At 39.1% G+C, this 23,963-nt stretch overlaps 1 protein-coding gene across 9 annotated transcripts in view; it reads left to right on the plus strand.

The window, feature by feature from the left end:
- Positions 1-2,470: 2,470 nt before the first annotated feature.
- Positions 2,471-23,963, plus strand: part of tnrc6c1 (trinucleotide repeat containing adaptor 6C1) — a 601,775-nt gene continuing 580,282 nt past the window's right edge. For 8 of the 9 annotated variants that reach the window (XM_073025993.1, XM_073025999.1, XM_073025996.1 and 5 more), the window contains exon 1: positions 2,472-2,749. The gene's annotated coding sequence lies outside the window, so the exon portion shown is untranslated. Of the gene's footprint in view, positions 2,750-23,963 lie in introns of all 9 variants that reach the window. The other variant, XM_073026006.1, reaches the window with a different exon arrangement.

Genomic DNA, 23,963 nt, shown 5'->3' on the forward strand with positions numbered 1-23,963 from the left:
CTGTTTGTTCTTGCAGTGAGGAAATTTTCATTCACTCCAAACTACTTGCAACAGACCAGTCTGGAAATGGTAACTGAAGATGAGTCTACGACAGCATAGCTATACTAACTAAGGTGAGTTCTGATACTCCTTTCACTGATCATTATTAGAGATGTCTTTTAAATCAAGCAATACTTCACAGGTAAATGTTACATAAAAAAAAAAATTTTCAATGTATATTTTACTTGCATATGGTACAGTTTCTTATACAGCTTACTTAAATATCTGGTTATATTGCTAGTTATAATGAATAATTAAACATGCACACAGTTTTTATAGATTTAATTTTACATGATGGTTACAGTTCATATCAAGTCATTTTTAGATTAGTACCATTTCTTAGAGCCTCACCATAGCATTTTGACATTGTTGCTTGAATATAGAATTGCCAGTAGGTTCATCTAAGGGTTAAAGTAGCATCCAAAATCATGAGATATAAATTATGCATTATATATGTATTGACTTAATGAGTTTATTATCCTACTATGTGCAGGGTTTCTTGCTGGGGACTGTCTTTGTTAGTGATTGGGTGCAATAACTTTGCTGCCATCTTTGAGGAAGCTAAGCACTGAGAAGATTTATTCAAAGTTTAAGGGAAGTCAGAATTTGACTCATATTATAACAGCTTTCTGTAAAAGGCTTTGAGGTTGCATTCCTGAAGATTAAAAGGGGCGTGTTTGTGCTTATGCCATAATTTGTTCAAACTCACAAATAGAATAATTACTTTGTAAAATATAATTATTATATAATGATGTAAGGTGAGCAGCATACTTCACTAATATTGACTGTGCAGAATGTATTGAATGGTGTCGATATAAGGGCAATGTAAAATATATTTTTTTATTTATTAAATATATATTTATCAATGAGGAATTAAATAAATTCAATAAGTTTCTTATAAATAGATTTATGTTTATGTTTGGGGAACATTAAAAGGCATTTTAAGCTCACTATACACAAGAATATCGCCAAAATATTTAGTTTCCTATGCCAGACACTTAAGAATATTTGATGTTATACTTTGATCCAGGAATATCCCACAAATAAAATATATTGCTTTTGTGTAGCTAAATATTTAATATTAACTGATTCAAAGAATTCTGCAATGTAATGACATTAGGAAGTGTGTTATTTAAGCAGCAAAAAGAAAAAAAACCTGTCAGATTCAGAAAATTAATCCAAGTTAATTGCAAGATATGCCATCAGAAAATGATCATTTTACTGTTCAAGAGATTAGAGATGACTGCAAAAAAAAGTTAGTGAAATGATGATCTCAGTTTGGTTTTGGGAAACATTAGTTGGATTTTTCAGTCACTTACATTTCAGAAAGAGAGCAAATTTAAAAATAGCTGCTTTACTGCTATCTGTCAAATTGCCAACACATATTATGAATTCAGTAACGAATTGACAAAGTACCAAACTGCAAAGTGATGCAAATTGTTTCATATTTATTAGTTTTCTGTTTAATCACCATCTAATTTGTGTTTTTCTTCATTTTGGAATTAGACAATTCTTTACGAATGAAGTATTTAATACGTTTCCTCCAAGTATAAACCTTTTTACAATATAGTACTGACTTAATTATGGCATGATTGTGTTTTGCTCAGATTTTTTAAGTGCCTCATATCTATAATTTATTGCATATAATTGAGATTGTAATTTGAATGAAAATTGATCTATTTTATCTTTAACAGCTTTGAGATCACTGTTTTCTTAAGCTCGTTTACCACCTTCCAATAATGATGCCATTGAGATAATTATCAAATTAGTGCTAACATACATATCCACGTTTGTAATTTAATTTAAGAAAAAAGTAGCTTTGTATTGTTTGCATTAACGATCTTTTATTGCTTGGCGTTATACTGTTTATAAAATGGCTGCTGCATCCCTCCTCATTTCTATCTTGACAGAATGAGACAGATGGCATCATGTCTCATTTCGCTATGTGCACAATCATTAACAGTATCTGCTTGCCTTTAGGTTAGGCACATAGGATTGCCAGGTTTGTACTGTAACTTCCAGTGGGAGAAACAAAAGAGACCCCTCTCATTCATTTACAAAGTGGTGCTTTGTAGCTTCATACGATTAATTAACATACTACTCAGCACAGTACAAGGCTGACATAGTTCAGGTGCACAAATATGCTGCAGTGTAGAATGGAATACGCACAAACATTTTTTCACAGAAGCATAATTCGTCACTGCTGGGAGTAATCAATTCTCAAACGCAAATAAGGCGATTGCTAATTTGCAAGTAAACAACCGTTTCGTAGCAAAGTTAGGCAAATTTCCAACGCTCATAGCGGGAAACTGGATTTCCTTCAAAATAGTCCCGTTGGTAACAAAAAAGCTTAAGGAGGCACAGTCTGACCTATTATGCACAAAATTAAAACCGTGTTGAAATGGCCAGCATCGTTAGTATTTTCGCAAGTGTGTTTCATCGAATATTTTGATGGTGTGAAGTAGGGATGTGTGCTGTAGCCGCGTCAGCCTGTTTGAGTGTGATGTATTCATTTTGCAGTTGGCTGTTGCAGCCTGTATTGCAGAGCTTATGACCTGCTTTCACATGCAGCAGATTCTCCCATAAATTCTGATTCATATCCAGCAGCTGAATCCTGGGTCTTGCTGGATATTTCTTATTCGCTTTGTTTCGAATTTGTCGCCTTCAGCTGAATAAACTTCACGAAGCTGATGCCTGGCCGATCTGTGAGGTAATTTAGCGCTCATTAATTAGTGATGGTTTCAGAGTGTGCAGGAATTTCAGTCTGGCCTCTCTTTTTTTTTGTTTTTGTTTAGTCCACTTCTTTTTTGTACAGTATTTTGCATTTGTACCTCACTTGGTCATTGCTAAATTCCTTCCCGCGCTGAGAGCAAGTCGAAGATTCAGGAAGAATGCGAAAGTGCGGGCTTCAACAGTCTGCGCGTGCTTTCTCTTCTAATTTTCGCACCCTTTGTTAATTGTTTCACCGTTTTGATAGAGACAGTTTTTTTGCAGTGTTCAGCTGTTTTCACGTTTTCACCTCAAGGCCCTATGTTTGGCTATTCAGTCGTGTAGGAGGCACATTGCCAAGTTTGCACAATGAAGAACAGCAGTATGCAGATTTGCCTTGTCTTCATTAATGGCAGCTGTGAAAAAAATAGTTCAAGAGCTGATTACTTAGAATAAGACCGTGGGAAAATCGCTGTCTGGTTAACGTATCCTACTGTGTTTGCCATAAGCCTTGCATCCAACATGGCTGACAAGGTTACACTGCTCAGATGATCTCGATGCCGCTCTTTAACCAGATTCTGCGCTGAGGCTTTTTGACGGTTTAGTATTTGAGATCCATTAAGTAGGAGCCCGATTGCCTTCTCCATTACAGTACACTGTTGAATAGCTGCACGCCTTAGTGAGGCGAGCTGCTGGTGTGCTCTCCAGTAGCCTGTTTTGCATGTCTAATGCGACTGCGCTTAATGACTGTGAGTAATTATGCCAATCAAAGTTTGTCTGGCCTGTGATTTTTTTGAAAGTTAGCCAGTGCCGGGGTTAAGTTGGCACAGCAACTGTTGTTAGGGGAGAAGTGAGCCTCTCACAGCAGCAGCCAGCTGAATTGTAATAAGAGAGTTGGCATCATTCCAGATTCCACAGCATTCAGAGGTATGGTATATTGTGCAGGGGAAGCTGGCTAATTAATCTTCCAGCAGGGAAGAGAGTAGTTCAGACAATTACAAGGCTGAAAGAAAGATTAGAATAGAAACAGCCTGCCAGAGGAACACTGAAGATTTCTTATGATAAAACTGGCACGTATAATGTTTTAGTTAGGAATCATGTTGTGCTCATTTAATGTACCAGTTCTGATGTGTTTCTGTCTATTGATAATTTCTATTTTATTATTTTCTATTTGCAGCAATTAAAGAGCCAAACGGACTCTAAACCACGTGTACCGTCTTTTAACGCAGCTTACATGATTAGGTTGTTCTATAATGCAACGCAGTATAATAGGACCACTACAGGGTCTGTAGGTGGTGTTCTTGGTGCATACAGTGTACAATAACTTGAGCTACAATATATTCTGGGGAACTTTCTTGTTTAATTAAATAGCAAACACTAGCTATAGTTATTACATGATAACTGGGTTCAGTTTATAAGTGCAATTCTGGATTTTTACAATATTCTGTGCCTGTACAAAATGAAAGGTTTTTTTTTGAAGTCTTTTTGTCAAACAATATAATACAGGGGCAATGTGCAGGGAGAAAATGCAGCAGACATTCTCATAATGCCTCATTCAATATTTATAATATTTGTTTGAAATGCAGAGATTATCTGTTCTGCTGGCATAAGACAGCAATAATAAAGTAGTACAGTAAGGGAAGCCTGAATAGGGCATTCGTATTTGGGAATTCAATCAGTTTGCCATACGAGGCCCAGCAACATGGACAGTCTGCTCCACGTACAATGGAATGAGTTAATTAGCCTGACTTTAACTTTCAAATATACAAGTACATCAGCCTGATTCTGCAGCATATTTTTATTTGAAGTACATTGAACTTACATGTGATTAATAATTACCCTGCCAGAAACATAGCCAAAGGTCTGTGCTGTTGTAGAAATTATTTTGCATATGCAATTGTGCCCATTAGTTTTATCCTGAAGGTTTTTGAAAAATAATATATTTGTTGTCAATCAGGCAAGGCTAACCTTTCTGGACCATGATTGTCAGACTGCAGAGGCCCCAGGATTGCAGGCTCCAATGTCAGGAAGCAATACTTAATTTGGTCTTCTTCTTTAGTAATTACTTTTAATCCTTTTACATTATTGCATCAAACCAACCATGTTGCTTCAGCTTTAGCCATTATTCACTTAAGAAATGGTGAGTGCAGACCCACCCTTGTCTCTTTGTCTATAATAGGGATGAGTGTAAAATTGCCATCTTCAGCATGTGCCAGATTAAATGTGCATGATGAAATTATTGGTTTTTCCCCTTCTGTATTATGAAGAACCTTATAACATTTTGAAAGTGAACTTTTGAAGTACAATAAATGATGCAACAAATGATGCAGCGACTGAGAATGATTGATTCATGATAAGTAGAAAGTTTATTCAATATTGGAACTGAAAGATCCACAGTGCAAGTTAAATATTTTAGAATATAGATCTGAGGCTGTATATTTTTCACGCAAGAAGTGATCTTTTTTATTTGTTTAATTTCTTGAAGTGAATACAATTAAAGCAAAATTTAATTCAATGATGAAGATCAGCGATAATTTCCATGGGATGGCAGATGCTAATTATAAAAAGAATATGAATAAATGAGATGCGGTAATGAATAAGCAGCACTGCAGGTAGTATTTACACGGCACAGCTATTGTACTCAAGAAAATGAACTTATTTGGCTTTGGAAATATTTCAATTTGAGCATGCAAATCTTCAGTCGGCCCCTGCTTGACTCACAAAGTAAATTTTAAGGCTTGTGCTGACCTCATAATGTTTGCTTTTCTCTTGTACTCACAAGAAATTAGCAAACACAATAACAAGGGTCAGTGTTGGAATTCCTTCTCATTGCTGAAGAGGTGTGGCAGAATGCCAATTTAGGAGGATATCATTTTGTATCTGATATCCCTGATGTTATCCCAAAATAAGGATTTGCTCATTTATTCTAACACTGGCTTTAGATACCTTCTTTGGGAATTAGTCAAAACTTACCTTTCACTTCCTCACACTCATTTACCTGGTTTTATAGGCAGGTTAATCAAAATGTAGTAAGGGTTTCCAAGAGATTACTGAAGACTAAGTTAAAGTTTATTAAGCTTACCTTTTCATTTGGAGTCCAAATGAGCAGATTATCAGAAGTGGAGATTAAATTCTCTTCCTTTTATCATGTACTCATTTATAGAATCCTACCATCATCAAAAAAAAACTTCATTTTCTACTCTGTGCCCATCTTCAGCAATGGGGTATCTGTGGGCTTCATGTTCTCTATAATGAATTGAAAGCTTGGTAGTACTGCCTTGTTACTTTTACTATACCTCACAGAATATCTTCTGACATTAATTTCTTGCCCTCTGCACTTGTTCCAGCTGTTTTTTAATCGACTGTTACATTGAAGGTAGTGAATAATTTTTTCCTAAAGAAGTAAGCAAGCCTTGGACCATTTCTGCTGCAGCACCGTAGGTAAAGTGGTAACCTGATAGAAGTAAAGAAGATTAAGAGAAGCATAAATAGGGTAGACAGTAAGAATTCTTTCTCAGGATGGAAATGTCAAAAATTGAAGGGCATAACTTTAATGAGAGAGGGGGAAAGCTTAAAGGAGATTTATGAGACATGGGAAATGGTAGTTGTCTGGAACACAGGGAAACGGTGGAAGCAGATGTATAAACAATATCTAAGAGACATTTAGACAGATGTGTGAAAAGGCAAGGAATGAAGGATCGTGGTCTTATGTAGGCAGATGGTATTAGTTTAATGTAACATCTTGATTGGTATAGGTGCAGTGGGCTGGGCCAAAGGGCCAGTCTGTGTGTTGTACAGTTCTTACTTGCATTTATCTGATGCCATTCATGTCTATTCTATGACTTCTCAAAGCATTTAGAGCCAATGAAACATTTTAAAACTGTAGTAATATAGGAGGTATGCCATTTAATGTAAACATCGTAAGATCCATCAAACAGAAAAATGATAAAGAGAGGATAAATAACTGGAATTTGATTAATTTTTCCCAAACAAATAAACAATTTTATTGGAAATAACTGAGATTAGCATCACAGAAACCACAGTAATTCCAAAACAGGAGGACCAAACAATTTGTCGTAGTTGCATTAATAATTTTCCCAGCCCACACAATCTCCTACTATATCAGCTTACATGCAATGGATGTTTGAATCTTACAATATAAATTGGAGCTCACAATTTCAGGAAACTACAAAGAAAGAGTAGGACAGTTTTCATCGAGGCGCTGTTGAAAGTTGGGACATTTCACAATGCATTTTCACAACTCTTGGAACCCGCTGATATTTATTCAAAGGGACTGATCTGGGCCCAAGTTAGCATCATGTGCATTTTGGAGAAAGTGATTGGTCATCATACAGACAGAAAATTTGAAGCTTGGTGCAACAGGTGACTCTTTGAGGAGAACAGATTCTTAGGAGGAAGCTTAATAATCATAATTGTAAAGAGCCTCATCCCGACAGCATTTTCTTAACCCCCGGTGTCTGGCTGCATTGACAATTATGCCATCAAAGGCTGAAGCATGCTGTATGGCAAAGTAATGGAAGGTGTACTAAACTGATACTACTTCCATAGAACCCCTGCAAGTCCTTCGTCAGTGCATCTTTGGGGGTAAAAGTGATTCCAAGTTATTGCATACTTGCTTTAAAAAATTGATTGTTGAGAAATTGATGAGAAATAAATGTTGTCAGAAAATTAGGAATAACTCCTGACCTGTTCTTTGAAATGTTCTCTGTGGATCTATTAAATCAGCCTGGTTTATTGTCCTATCCAAAGGTGGCTTCTCAGATAGTGCATTGCATTCCAACAATGTGTATGCTGAGTTCTTAAACTTCATTACATGAACAGTCATTCTTATTAAGCACCAAGCAGTAGAAGGAAGCTGACGATCTGGGACTATTTATTTTGGATCTAATTCTGTTGAAGTACCGTACCAAGGACCCTGTTGTCTGTGATTAACAACCAATGTCTTCTGTCCATTTCCTAACTTCCAACATACAGCAAGCTGTAGAAAAATGTCATTTATGATTAGATGTTTCAGGATATAAATCAGAGCCAATCCATGTTGTTTCTGCCAGGTGTCTAGGTTTGAATTTTTTTCTGAGAGTTGTGTATTCTTTGGATTTAAAGGTGATCTCTTAAATATAAAGAAATCAAAGTTTGGACCTCAAGTTAGAAAGAACTATTCAATACGCAGAATTGGAAATCAAATCATCTGAATGTGGAGAGCAAATGTTCCTGCTTCTTTCATAACCAGTGGATCAACTTTAACATTGTTAATCATAAAAATTGATCCTGCTTTGATCTTGAATCAAATAAACAGGGTAGGAGAGCTAAATGGAACAAAAATCAAAATGGAAATATTTAATATTTACATTCCATGGTGGGATCTTTAAAGTCTGATGTACCCTGAGGTATTGTATGCATATTAGATTTTTTTTCTCTGCATCAATGCATCTATTTTGTGTCAATGCCAATTTGGCATTTGGCCTAATTAATTATTCTGTAACAAATAAGCAGGCCCTTCTTGCTCAACCTATATATTGTAGATTCTCAGGACTGCCACAAAGTTGCAGAAAATTTCCAACCCCACTGGTTTTCCCTAATGACTTTTATGACATGGTTATACTTTCTGGAAGCAAAGTCATTTCTCCAATGGACTGAATGCCAAAACTGTGATCTCTGTATTACTTGTTCAGCATGGCTTAATTAGCTCTAGTCACAGCAAAGACTCCACAATAGCCACACCAAATAAATGATGCTTACTTACTAAAAGCTAATCTATGACAGATTGACTTACAGTAGTTCAGATTTTCTTCTTTGGAATGTGCACAATCCTGAAAAGGTGGAACTTGTTGCTACTGATTTTTGTAACAGGCTATCGGTGAATCATTGCAGTTCAAGTGACAATGATGATCCTGTGAAACAGAACTGGGATGATAATAAAGGAACAATGATAAATCTACTATTGTGATAGTTAGAGGATCTGAAGAAGACGACTTGGGGAGAAATGTGGCTTTAGTCACCAAATGCATGGAAAACTATTATATAATATTTGTGTTTGTGTTTTTGCAGCTGGTGCTTTGAATAAATGTCTATGAATGGGAGGAACTTATGGCTGTTGTCTGTAGCGCGGTAGTTGTTATGCCATGGACCATTAACTGAGGGGTCTGTAGACCCCAGGTTGAGAAGCCCTGGTCTTGTGTGTTTAACATCAAAAAACAAGGACTATTTGTTATCACTTGATTTTCCCAAAATGTTCCCTCTTTTTGAACTCCCAGTTGTAAAGCAGGATATCCTAACAAAATAATCATGTTGATCAAATGCATTAAAGCTTGTTCTGGTGGTGGAAATAATTATGATTGGGTCCAATTGCTTTGAGGTTCACAAATCAAATTGCTTTGTCCTGCTGATATTTTTGTGTGGTCGTCCCAACCATCTAGTTAAATAAAAGACCATTCTGTCACACTCTTCTTGATCTTTAAGATGGCAAGGCTTTGAAAGAAGCTACTCAAGAGTGAGTAGCCAGACTCCCTTTGTTGGATTTGCACTCATGGTTTGACTATCCTGTCTCTGTATTTTGGTCAAAGCTGAGAATCACGATCAAAATTGGGTTTTATTTGGAGATCCTGCATTGTGAACATTCACAGCTGGCTTGATGTGATTCAGAATTAAGCACTGACTCTGACCAGCTGCTTCAGGTTGAGGGATTCAGAAAAAAGTCCAATTATTGAAGTTCTGTCTTAATTAATCCTGAATCCACAGATGCGAACAGATTCTTACTCTAAGGAAAAGACATTTTAGCAATCGGTGACTACTTCAGTATACTTGAGTGACAGAATTTGTATTATGGGATCTGATGAGCATGTGAGAGATAAGGTAGGATGTCCTTCATGGACAAGAGTGAACCAATTGGGATTTTATGCTAGTTTGATAGATTTCATGTTTATTTTGTGGTGTTACAAATAATATGAATTTCTTACAAATAAAATGAAACACAAACTTGGACAAAATAAACCATGTTTGTACTTGCTTGAGATGCACTATATGTGTGTATTCTTTATGATGAGGACTGGGTCATTAAAAGTTTTGGAATTAGGAATAGTATGTATGGTAATAAGGCTTCAAATACAAATACTCTGGACACTTTATAAAAAGAACTGAGAAGTACAACAGAAACATTTTGGTGGGACTTCCTTTCAAATCAGCTACTTCTGGGGTCTTACCGTGTACACATTACTTAACTAGCGATGTGTGTATGATAAAACCCTTAGCAATTTGTCAGATAGATTGTGCTTACCATTAACACAATAGTCTTCATTCCATTAAAAGAGAAATGGTGATCATCCACTTGGTGACATTTTCATATTTTATTCTGCTCTGCTTCGGTGCTTCAATCCTTTGCCACCTATTTGGGTTTATATAAACAATGGCTCAAAATAGTGGTGAGGGTAATGATTCAAGTTCGATGGGCATAACACGGTGGTGTTATGGTTAGCGCAATACTATTACAGATTGGGGCGTTGGTGTACAGAGTTCAGTTACAGTGTCCTCTATAAGGAGTCTCCGGATATCTTCCCTGTTGAATGAGCGGGTTTCCCTTGCTGCTCCGGTTCCCTCCCACGGTCCGAGGGCGTACCGACTAGGTTAATTGGTCATTGTAAATTGTCCTGTGATTAGGTTGGGGTTAAATCAGGATTGTCATGGGGTTGCTGGGGTAATGCAGCTCAAAGGGCCAGAAGGACCCACTCCACTGTATCTCTAAATAAACATAATATAAACTAGTTAACACCCTCCGGTGATTGGACATATATTTACAGCTGGAGTTGTCCAATGTATTGCCATAAGCAACTGGCACAAATGTGCCTTGATATTTCTATGTACAAATACAGTATTATTAGGCACCTTCTGAACCTAATAAAGTGTACATTCACGGTCTTCAGCTACTGTAGCTCATCCACTTCCAGGTCCATTCAGAGATGCTCTTCTGCACACCAATACAGTGATATGCGGTTATATGAGTTACTGTCGCCTTCCTACCAGCTTGAACCTGTCTAGCCATTCTCTTCTAACCTCTCTCATTAACCAGCAACACACACAAATTAATGGAGGAACTCAGCAGGCCAGGCAGCATCTATAGAAAAGAGTACACAGCCAATGTTTCAGACTGAGACTCTGCATCAGTCCAATGAGGAAGTACTCTTCTCCATTGATGCTGCTTGACCTGCTGAGTTCCTCCAGCATTTTGCTTGGATTTCCAGCACCTGCATATTTTCTCATCTCTCATTAACAAGGTGTTTTCACCCACAGAACCGTTGCTCACTGGATGTTTATTCTCTCTTGCACCATTCTCTGTAAACTCTGGAAACTGTAGTGCATGAAAATCCCAGGAGATCAGCAGTTTCTGAGATACTCCAACCACCCCATCTGGCACCAACAATCATTCCACAGTCAAAGTCACTTAGTTCACATTCCTTTCCCAATGTGATGTTTATTTTTCTCTGAACAACACCTCAACCTCTTAATCATGTCGGCATGCTCTTTTGCATTGAGTTGCTGCCACATTATTGGTTGATCAGGTGTTTGCATTAGCTAGTGGGTGGTAGGTGTACCTAATAAAGTGGTCACTGAGTGTATATATACTCATATGCATATGTACACATCTTTATGTATAGAGATGAGCAGAAATTCTGGCTATAGGCCGTAAGACCGTAAGATATAGGAGCAGAATTAGCCCATTTGGTCCATTGAGTCTGCTCTGCCATTTCATCATAGCTGATCCAAATTTCCTCTCAGCCCCAATCTCCTGCATCCTCCCCATATCCCTTCATGCCCTGAATAATCAACATCTGCCTTAAATATACCCAATGACTTGGCTTCCACAGCTGCCTGTGGCAAAGAATTCCACAGATTTGCCACTTACTGGCTAAAGAAATTCTTCCTCATCAACATTCTAAAAGAATGCCCCTTTATTCTGAGGCTGTGGCTCTCCCAACATAGGAAACATCCTCTCCACAACCACTTAATCAAGGCCTTTCACCACTCGATAGGTTCCAATGAGGTCATCCTTCATTCTTCTGAATTCTAGTGAACACAGGCCCAGAACCATCAAATGCTCTTTATATGACAAGCCATTCAATCTTGAAATAATTTTCATGAACCTCTTTTGAACCCTGTCCAGTTTCAGCACATCCTTTCTAAGATATGGAGCCTAAAAATGCTCACAATACTCCAGGTGTGGCCTCACTAGTGCTTTATAAAGTCTCAACATTACATCCTTGCTTTTATATTCTAATCCTCTTGAAATGAATGCAAACATCACACTTGCCTTCCTTACCACAGACACAACCTGCAAATTAACCTTTAGAGCATGCCATAGAGCGTTGAGCTTCTAGAGGTTTTGAGCACCTGTATTTACTAATCAATATCTGAACTTGAGTTGTTAAGCCCTTGAGTTTTTAGTTTAATCTTGTCAAGTTAATTGTAGCTACACGTTTCCCTGATTCTATGATTATTTGAAGAGGTCTCCCAGTCAGTGCCTTAGTGGGGGTCATTGTGTCAGAGAGGATAAATTGCCTTGTGGTGTTGCTCATTTGCTCCTCTGAGGCTCTGATTCTGATGTTAAACATCTTGTTTCTGTCTCTTACTGGGAACCCTGCCATTCCTCTGCACCTGGGTCCAGTTCTTCATGAGTGCGTCGTGACAGGAAATCCTGCACGAGAACTCCCAAGTCCCTTTGCACCTCAGATTCTTGTATTGTCTCTCCATTTAGAAAATAGTCAACCCCTTCATTTCTTCTACCAAAGTGCATGACCATACACTTCCAGACGCTGTATTCAATCTTCCACTTCTTTGTCCATTCTCGTGATCTGTCTAAGTCCTTTCTGCCCCTCCACCTATCTTCAAATCATTTGCAAACTTTGGAACAAAGCCATCAATTCCATCATCCAAATCACTGGCATATAGCGTAAAAAGAATATGTCCCAACACAGACCATTGTGGAACACATCTGGTCACCGGCAGTCAACCTGAAATGGCTCCATTTATTCCCACTCTTTGCTTCCTGCCACTGCTTTATCCATGCTAGAATCATTCTTGTAATACTATGGGTTTGTAGCTTGTTAAGCAGCCTCATGTGTGGTACCTTGTCAAAGGCCTTCTGAAAATCCAAGTACACAACATCAACTGATTCTCCTTTGTCTATCCTGCTTGTTATTTCTTCAAAGAATTCCAAAAGATTTGTCAGGTAAGACTTTCCCTTAAGGAAACCATGCTGACTACGGTCTATTTTATCATGTGCCTCCAACTACCCTGAGACTTCATCCTTAATAATCGACTCCAACATCTTCCCAACCACTGAGGTCAGAGTTACTGGCCTAGAGTTTCCTTTCTTCTGCCTCTCTCCCTTCTTGAAGAATGGAGTGACATTTGCAATCTTTCAGTCTTCTGGAACCATTCCAGAATCTAGTGATTCTTGAAAGATCATTACTAATGCCTCCACAATTTCTTGAGCCACCTTTTTCAGAACCCTGGGGTGTACACCATCTGGTCCAGGTGACTTATCTACCTTCAGACCTTTCAGTCTCCAAGAACCTACTCCATAGTAATGGTGACTTCACACACTTCATAAACCCTGACACCTGAAATATTTACCATATTGCTAGTGTTTTCCACAGTGTAGACTGATGCAAAATGCTTATTCAGTTTGTCTGCCATTTTTGTCCCCTTTTACTACCTCTCCAGTATCGTTTCCCAGCAGTCCAATATCCACTCCCGTCTCTCTTTTACACTTTATGTATCTAAAGAAACTTTTGGTATCCTCTTTAATATTATTGGTTGGTTTACTTTTGTATTCCATCTTTACCTTCTTAATGACATTTTAGTTGCATTTTGTTTGTTTTAAAAGCTTCCTAATGCTCTAACCTTGCACTATTTTTTGCAATATTGTATCCCCCTTGTTTAGCTTTTATGTTGACTTTGACTTCTCTTGTTAGTCATGGTTGTGTTATCTTGCCTTTAGAATACTTCTTCCTCTTTGGGATGTATATATCTTGTGCCTTCCGAATTGCTTCCAGAAATTCCAGCCATTGCTGCTCTGCTGACATCCCTGCCAGTGTTCTTTTCCCATCATTTTTGTCCAGCTCCTCTCTCATGCCCCTGTAATTCCCTTTACTTCACTGTAATACTGATAGTCTCTGGCTTGTTTGGCCTTGAAATGCAAGGAACATTTTCCACCGCTTTGTTTTGCCAAAACATTTCCTTCTCTTTGAAGGAAGTAGTCACACAAGTTGATAGACTGGTGAAGAAGGAGGCGTATGGTATGCTTGCCTTTATTGGTCAAGGGTAATGTACTCTGTATTAGCCACAGGAGTTTTGCACTGATTCTGATTTGAATCAGGTCTTCTCATTTTAGAAAGGATTCTGAAGCTTAGGAGAGGGAGCCGAAGAGATTTACTGACAAACTGCTTGGATTAGAATGCATTTTCTATAAGGATAGGTTGGATCGAGGCAAGTGGTGGTGGAGGTGGAGGCAGTGGCACAGGCGAGGCATGGTCATGGCATGTGGAGACGGGTTCGAATCAGAGTCGAGGCAGAGTCATGGCGTCCCCAAGAACAAGAGATGTCCCAATGTCTGATCGATTTAAGTGCCGGGCCAAATGGTGGCAAGGTCCAGGCCACAGAGCAGTCTGAGAGTGAGGAATGACCCAGCGCTTGGACAATTTAGATTGAAAAGGTCAGGGTGTCATGACCGGTGGCAAGGGCCATTTCTGCTCACTGCTCCATGATGTTTACTCAGCTCTGCATTGAAGCAAGGCTGCGGCCTGCTCCAACTGCAATGATGCCTGGCTTCGTGTCTTCCATAAAACTCCAGTTCTAGAAGTTATTTTCCTAATTCTGTTGTTTGCACAAATTGTTTTCTTGTTCCCTCTCTCTCTGCATTAGGTGTATGACAATCTTCTTTCTTTTTTTAATGGGTTCTTCTGAGATTTCTCTGTTTTATGGCTGCCTGTGAGGGGGCAAATCTCAAGGTTGTATAATGTATACATACTTTGATAGTAAATGTACTTTGACCTTTGACAAACCTGGATTGTTTTCTTTGGAAAGACAGAAGCTGAGGAGAGACCTGATCAAGTTTTATAAAATTATGAGAGGCAAAGATAGAGTAGACAGTGGTATTTTTTTCTCCTGGGTTGAAATGTTTAATACTAGAGGGCATCTATTTAAGTTGATTTAAGTGTGTGTGTGTGTGTAGGCAGAGGCAAAGAACAAAGCTAGTGGTATGTGGCAGAGTATCCAATGTTAAATATTAGCCAGCACGCACTACACACTGGAGGAAGTCAGCAGATCAGGTAGCAATTATAGAGGGGAATAAGTAGTCAATGTTTTGGGCTGAGAGTCTTCATCAGGACTGGAATGGAAGGGGAAAGATGTCCGAATAAGAAGGTGGGGCAGGGCAAGGAGTACAGGCTGGCAAGTAATAGGTGAAACCAGGCGAAAGGAAGGGTGGGTGGGTTGAGGAGATAGGATGAAGCGAAAAGAGGCAAGGTGATAAGTAGAAGAGGTAAAAGGCTAAAGGAGAGGAATCTGATAGGACAGGAGAGTGGACCATGGGGGAAATGGAAGGAGGACGGTCAGCAGAGGGAGGTGATGGGTAGGTGAGAGGAAGAGAAGGGGTAAGGGGGAAGCCAGAAATGAGTATGGAAAAAGAAAGAAGTGTGGTGTAGGAATTATTGTAAATTAGAGAATTTGATGTTCATGCCGTCAGGTTGGAGACTATCCATATGGAATATGAGGTGTTGTCCTCCGATCTGAGCATGCCCTCAGAGTAGAGGCCACTGCCTGACCTGCAGCATTTTTTTATATATTGCACTAGATTTCCAGCATCCATAGAATATCTTGCATTTAAATATTAATTAATAATGTCCAAATGTCAGTTCCTAACCCAAAACCCTTTAAATATGAAAACTGAATGTAAAGCATTGAACTGCAAAATCATCTGCGCGTCATTTGAAAAAATTCAGGAACATTTTCCATTCTCTGATTATGCAGTTGATCCCTGAAATCAAAATCTAAACCAGAGAAACAAATACTCCCTGTCCTGTCTGTGACTCATGTTTTCGTAATAGTTTGGAACACAACGAGAATTTTCTGTAAGGACTGTAGGCAGGTAAAAAACTGCAATGTAAAATATCAATCCAGATATTGGCTTGAATTCTCTCAGTTTTATTTTAATGTAGTGTCATTCCTTCAGGTGAGGGTGCCAAAGTCAAACCTCATAACCTGAAAATATTGCCCCAATTATGAAGACAAGAGAGATATTAAGGCCCACAAAACTATAAACAGCTCAGAGGATCATAAGACACTGTTGGACATTGATAATGTAAGATGCTGCAGGCCTGTTTTGTCCTTGTTTGGTGGCGTGACAGATGGCAAGGCAGCAGCATAGCATCGGTTATAGTTAGAGCAAGGCCTCAAACCGTAGGCTTGCCTGCTGCTGCAGTACAGGTAAGGAGACACCGGAGGCAGTGTAGCATGGCGTCTGGGCTTGGTTGGAGGCTGGCCTCTCCCATCAGTACTGCCCTCCAGTGTTCAATCGGAGGAATGACAGGCTGGAATGCCCAGAACTGTACCGTCAACTTACAGGACATGTTGCTCATGGTCTTGGACTATATATGTGTGTTTTTTTTTTTTTGCGTGACTATATATTTTTTTGCTCGCTCTTTTGAATATGCTGTCACAAACAAGAGCAAATCTGCAGATGCTGGAAATCCAAGCAACAAACACAAAATACAGGAGGAACTCAGCAGGGTAGGCAGCATCTATGCAAAAGAGTAAATAGTTGATGTTTCAGGCCGAGACCCTTCTTCAGGACTGGAGAAAAATGATGATAAGTCATCATTGATGAGTAGGAAGGTGGGGGGAGGGAACGAAGGAATACAAGATGGTAGGTGATAGGTGAAACCAGAAGAGGAGACGGGTGAAGTAAAGAGCTGGAAAGTTGATTGGTGGAGGAGGAACAGAGCTGGAGAAGGGGGTATCTAATAGGAGAGTACAGAAGGCCATGGAAGAAAGGAAAGGGGAGGAGCAGCAGAGGGAGGCGAAGGACAGGTAAAGAGATAAGGTGAGAGAGGGAAATGGGAATGGGGAATGGTGAAGAATGGTAGGGGGGAGGGGGCATTACCAGAAGTTTGATAAATCGATGTTCATGCCATCAGGTTGGAGGCTACCCAGATAGAATATGAGGTGTTGCTCCTCCAACCTGAGTGTGGCCTCATCGTGGCAGTAGAGGAGACCATGGACAGACATGTTAGAATGGGAATGGGAAGTGGAATTGAAATAGGTGGCCACTGGGAGATCTTGCTTCTTCTGGCGGACGAAGCATAAGTGTTCAGCAAAACGGTCTCTCAGTCTACATTGGATCTCACCGATATACCGGGAGGCTACGCCAGGAGCACCAGACTCAGCATATGATCCTAACAGACTCACAGATGAAGTGTGGCCTCACTTGGAAGGACTGTATGGGGCCCTGAATGGTAGCGAGAGAGGAGGTGTAGGGGCAGGTGTAGCACTTGTTTCACTTGCAAGGATAAGTGCCAGGAAGAAGATCAGTGGGGAGGGATGAATGGACAAGGGAATCACATAGGGAGTGATCTGTGCAGAAAGCAGGAAGTGGAGTGGAGGAAAGATATGCTTGGTGGTGGGATCCCATTGGAGATCGTTGAAGTTATGGAGAATTATGTGCTGGTTGCCGAGGCTGATGAGGTGGTAGGTGAAGACAAGAGGAACTATATCGCTGGTGGGGTGGCGGGAGGTTGGAACAAGTACAGATGTGAATGAAATGGAAGAGATGCGGGTGAAAGCAGTGTTGGTGGTGGAAGAAGGGAAGCCCTTTCCTTTGAAGAAGGAGGACATCTTAGTTCTGGAATGAAAAACCTCACCGAGAGCAGATGCAGTGGAGATGGAGGAATTGATGGAAGGGGATGGTATTTTTACAAGTAACAGGGTGGGAAGAGGTATAGTCCATGTAGCTGTGAGAATCAGTGAGTTTATTAAAGATATCAGGAGATAAGTTGTCATCAGAGATAGAGACAGAGAGATCGAGTAAGGGGAGGGAGGTGTCCCAAATGGGCAAGGTAAATTTGAGGGCAGGATGGAAGTTAGAGGCAAAATTGATGATATTGACAAGATCTGCATGGGTCTGTTGAGGTCATCTACTGTATCTGTTCCTCCTGGTGTGATCTCTTGTACAAGACCTAACATAGATTGGGAAACCATTCTGCAGAGCCCCTATGGTCTGTCTACCCGAAAAAGCGGGATCTCCCAGTTGCCACTCACTTTAATCCCATTCCCATTCTCATTCCTACATGTCAGTCCATGGTCTCCTCTACTGCCGTGATGAGGCCACACTCAGGTTGGAGGAGCAACCCCTTATATTCCTTCTGGGTAGCCTCCAACCTGACGGCATGAATATTGATTTCTTGAACTTCTGCTAATGCCCACCCCCTTCACCATTCCTCATTCCCATTTCCCTCTCTCACATTATCTCCTTACCTGCCCATCACTGCCCCCCCCCCCCGGTACTCCTCCCCCTTTCCTTTATTTTTCCATGGCCTTCTGTCCTCTCCTATCAGATTCCCCCTTCTCCAGCCCTTTTTCTCTTTCACCAATCGACTTCCAAGCTCCTTACTTCACCCCACCCACTCTCCTGGTTTCACCTTTCACCAACTACTTTGTCTTCCTTCTTTCCCTCCCCCCACCTTCCTACCTCTGACTTCTCATCAATTTTCTCCAGTCCTGATGAAGGGTCGCGGTCCAAAATGTCGACCGTTTACTCTTTTCCATAGATGCTGCCAGGCCTGCTGAGTCTGGCCAGCATATTGTGTCTGTTGCTTGAAAGTGCTGCGTATGTTTGGCACCTTGGCCCCAGAGGAACACTGCTTCCTTCAGCTGTATCCATGTATGGTTGAATGGTAATCAAACTAGATTTGATATGATGTGTCTGAACATTTAAAAAAATGTCAGAGTTAGATGTTGGAATGGGGAAGGGATTACAATAATAAAACTTAAATCTTGGCTCTAGGGATGGATGCTTTGAGCAAACAGTCACTTTAATGTTAACCTGCAAGGTGGCAGCAAATGGAGATCAGAAAGCAAGAGGATATGGAGGAAAGGGATAGGCAATCTCTAAGGCTGTTCAGCAGAATACAAGGGCGCTATGATAAATGCACTTACTGCAATTCTTGGACCTGCAGAAGGTTTGAGTTTAATAGTGGTTTCCATTTGTCCCATTCGCTGGGTACATCAACAGAAGTTTGTATTGCTATTACAAATAAAAGAGGTATATTGGGCCCACACCAGGGTGAGTTCAGGAAAACAAGGTTTAAGTTTTACTCTAACTGTCAATGATTACTACCACAGGGCACCAAAAGGCAAATATAAACACCACTGGCTCTACCTGGATCCAAGAAAAGGAATTATGTTTCCATCAAACTATATTAGGCCCATTAGACATTGCTAGGTGCCATTTCTGCATCACCATATTGCATATACTTTTATCCGCAATATCTTCTAATCTGCACACGCAACTATTCTCCTCTTAATGTTTCTATTTTCCCAGCTGAATTCACTTCTTCTGTGAATGGCATAGAAATGGATCCTTTGGCCCACTTACTCTGGACTGACCATCTCACACTCGTTTACGCTTTCCCTACACTAAACCATTTTATTTTCCCCATGTTTTCATCATCTCCTCCCAGAAGCTGCCATTTGTCTATCCACTAGGTCCGAGACCCTTCATCAGGAGAGGCCTTGGCTCATAATGACAGCTCTTCATTCCTTTCCACAGATACAGCCTGACCTGCTGAGTTCTTCCAGCATTTTGTGTGTGTTACAGTGGATTTCCAGCATCTACAAAATATCTTGTGATTGTGACAGCACCAGAAGTCATGATTGAGCCCGTGTCTTTGGGAGCAGTGAGAAAGAAGCTCCACTGGCTGCACTACTGTGCTGCCCTTATTTGCATCTTATGTAGTTTCTGTTCTAGCTGTGTGAAATGTTTGAGTGCTTCTAATGCCAAGTTTAGTGCAGTGGTTTTTATTTTCTTTCTGCTGGCTCCAGGAAGTTCTCATGATATGCTGGTATGACATAGGACGTTGACTCCAATGTCATATGTCTGTCTGACTTCTATTCTGATCCATGCCTTGCTGCTTCTTAAGGTAGATTCAATAATGTTAAAAGTAACCATTATTGACAATTATCTACTATTATCTTTAAAAAAATAGTTGTTTATGTTCTGGTACTTGACCAGAATATATGGAAACAGATTAATTATTGTTGAGGGCACATATCTTACAAAATAACATTTCATTTGTATTATCTCTATCAATGAAAACAATTATAAGCTATTTTAATGATCAATGAATAGATAATTGGGTAGTCTTGGGGTCAAAAGGCTGTTTTAAAATTAAAAATACAGCCTTGAAAATATTGATTGGAATTCATTTAATGTTATAAATTATAACTTCCTTTGTACTACACTAAAAATGAATTGCATGAATTGTAGCTAAAATAAACCAATTTTATAAACTATCTTGTTCACCACTTCATGATATCTGTCACTGGCTGAGCATTTATTGACACTAGTTTTAATGGCACAATAATTAATGAAAGCAGATACGCTCAGATGACATTGTGAAGCATTTAATCACAAAACCCAATTAAAATCAATCAAATGTTCTACTCTCATTTAGAAAGTTTTCTATATTTGATTCAACTGAATTTATTTTTAAATCATCCATTAAAAGTGGTTCAGAAGGATAGCAAAACTGTATTCTTTGTTGGGTAACTTTGAATAAATACTTTTTCCATGCAGAGCTCAAATGCTTTGGGCTTAACCAATTTACAATTCATAAAAGGAAAATTTGATCTGTTTGATGTTGCAAATTTGCAAGAACACCTTTATTTCTGGTTTCTTTCTCGTCTGACCTGAAAGACTTTTAACAGCTTCATTAACTCATGAGGAGGGGAGGGATTCCCTCATTCCTTGCTTATATAGACCAAGATATATTCTCATTAAATGTTGACTTGAAGCATATGTAAAACTGTTAGCTACTTAACTCAAGGGAATACATCCCACGTTGATTAAATCCGATCAAACAGAACTTCACTTGCTCCATCATTGAACTGTTCCCACAATCTATGGACTCACTTTCAAGGACTCCTTGTATAATTTTTTGATACTTCTTGCTTTTTTTTCTTTTTGTATTTGCACAGTTTGTTTTTTGCACACTGGTTGTCCACCCTGTTGGCATGGTCTTTCATTGATCCTATTATGGTTACTGGATTTGTTGAGAATGCCTGCAAGAAAATGCATCTCAGGGTTGTACAGTGTGACATACAGTATATGTACTTTGATAATAAATGTACTTTGAACTTTGAATTTCAAAATGACATGTGAATTCACCAATAAATTCAGCACAGTGAGACTGACAGATTTAGAAACTTAGTGGTCTCTTTCGATGCTGAAAATTCTTTTGTCCTTGTGGAATATGGCTTTGTGTTTGCTGAACTGGATAAATTAAGCCTGGAAGACATATTGCAGAATGTTTACAGAATCAGGAGACCGCGATAGCAAACTGAACAAAATATTCAAATCTTGTTCACTTTGCTTGGGGCTAATCTGTGTCTGTAAATACAAGCATTGAAATTGGTATGCATCACACCCTTTATACTGGAATGAGGTGGTACAGTGTTTGCTGTCTTAGCACAGGTCCCATTGATCTACTGGTGGAGCCATTTTCTAGGTGCACCTCAGCTTGATCATGGCATCTCAGACCTCGCTGCTTGATTATCTCAGTAAGTTAAATGAGCTAATTTTTCAGAATTTAAAACTATTGGATCAGAAATGGAAAAAAAAAATCACAAAACATGCAGCAAGTCAGGCTGTAAATGATTAAAGAAAGACAGAATTGGCAATTCAGGATAATAACCTTTCTGTGCTTGGTCTGTTGACGGCATAAATCCTGCTTTGAATGGCTGCCTGACACGACCAGAAGAAATAAACAGTGAATGCTAAAAATTCAGAAATGAAAATACTGGAATCAGTGATTTTCTGAAATTGATGTTGAATCCAAAATAAACAATACTACTTTATATGCACTCAGAATTCTGGATTTATGGTGTCAGAGGACTGGAGCTTTAACACAGGACAGCGAAGATGGGTTTAAGAGATTAAGCAGGATTTGGTGAATGATAGGACACAGACAGGAGAGTCTGGATGAGCAGAGGTTCATAAAGTTGGGATTATGGAAAACTGAGGGAGAGAATACTTAAGACCCGCAGTTTAGTTTTGACATGCAAGTTACATCAAGGGGGATATAATGGCAATGCAGCCAAGGAACTGGGGAGTAGGCTATGAATTAAACCGAAGAAAGTGGTCCCACAGCGGATTATAATACAGATAATAGTAAACAAAAATCAATTTGTAACCATTAATTTCAAATCTACTATTAACCTTTGATGACGATTAGCTGATACTCTATATGTACTTTAGACTGATCGCAAAAGCCATTCTTGTTTGCCGATTTGCCAGCTGGCTCTGAACAGCTTTACTGATAATACAGTTTTTGTTTTAATGGAGATGACTTAATTTGAAAATTAAAATTCATTAGCATGAATAAATCATGTAACTGATGAAAGATGTCTAAAAAATTACATGAGTATCAAGGAATTTGCATATGTGGACTGCTGGTCTAAATTGAATTAAGTTGTAGGGAAGCTGTAGTCTGAAAAGGTTTCCCTCTTTTCTTCAAATAGAATTTGTTGTAGCAATCAAATCATTTCATTTGAACACCATGTATGTTATTATTTTTTGATTGCTTCCTGTATTCATAATTTGAGCACTTAAAGGCTTTCTATCATTCTTGTAAGTGCCATGTTTTGATCTGAGCTTGGAAAGATATTAGAACAACTGCATCTGATCTATACCCACCAAACCGCACCCCACCCAACTCCATTGTAAGGGGAATACAATAGAAACACAGAGAGTCCATATTCCTTCAAATTAAAAATCCTTGTCTGTGGTTTTAACGGTGATACTGAAATGTAAATAATTCAAACAAGGTCTCACACTCCAGGAGGTCATAACATTTCACATTATTATACTGTACGCTTCGATTTCGATGCCTTCCGTGAACAAAGCAATCAGTGTCTGCAGACATATCGAGCTGGGGAGAAAAAACAAATTTGATGCAGATTGTTCCAGCAGAAGCCATTGATGATTGAGGTCTGTTAGGAAAGACAGAACTATTCCAGAATATAATTATTTATCATTCTGAACCAGACATAAAGAGTAAAAGTATTGTCCCCTTAATAGGTTTACTCTTCGTCTGGAAGTGTTGATTCCTGTAGGGAGTACTCATAGGGTCAAGTTAGTGTTAATGTATCTAAAGTTCATGAATACTGACACAGAACTATGAGCTCAAATACTCTGATAGTTGGGAATTTGAATTCAAGTGATTAAATTGATAAAGGTTTTGTTAGTATGTAATCGGTAAACAGCATATTCATCCGGCTGACTGCTCTTTGGGGAAGCTCACCTGCCATTCTGGCCTATTGTGCCTCTAGAAACACAGAAATGCTATCTCTTAAATGCATTCATAAACTGCTCCATTCTGAAGGAAACAATCAGGGTTGCACAACAAGTTTGGGCCTTGTAGTTTTGCCCATGTGCTGCAAATGGACGAATAAATAAACATTGTTTCAATGTTCCCTCTTGAAGTACTCTGCATAAAATTTGATGCCCGGTGAGGTGGTATGTGTGATCGCAGCAAGTAGCCTACAGAAAACCTAAAAAAAAGTCAATATAGTTAGTAAAGCGTCTATACATAAAAGGAAAATAAAGCTAAACAGTGACTTCTTCTGGATACTTTTTTTTAAAAAGAGAAATGCATTGAGTACACAATTCTTACATATTAAATAAGTATCTAACATGAATGACAGCAGTTGTAGACATCATATTGATAACTTCAATTTGATATAGGAAACGGCCATTTGGCCCATCATATCTATGCCAACTCACAGAACAAACCCATTTTCCATTAATTTTCCCGGTAAACTATTTTCTTTACATTTCCATCAACTTATCCCAGATTCTACTACACCCATACCACCAGAGTGGAAGGTTACAGTGCACAATTAACTTTTCAACCAGTATATTTTTT

Source organism: Hemitrygon akajei, chromosome 22 (genome assembly GCF_048418815.1).
Source record: "Hemitrygon akajei chromosome 22, sHemAka1.3, whole genome shotgun sequence".
Taxonomy (NCBI): Eukaryota; Metazoa; Chordata; class Chondrichthyes; order Myliobatiformes; family Dasyatidae; genus Hemitrygon; species Hemitrygon akajei.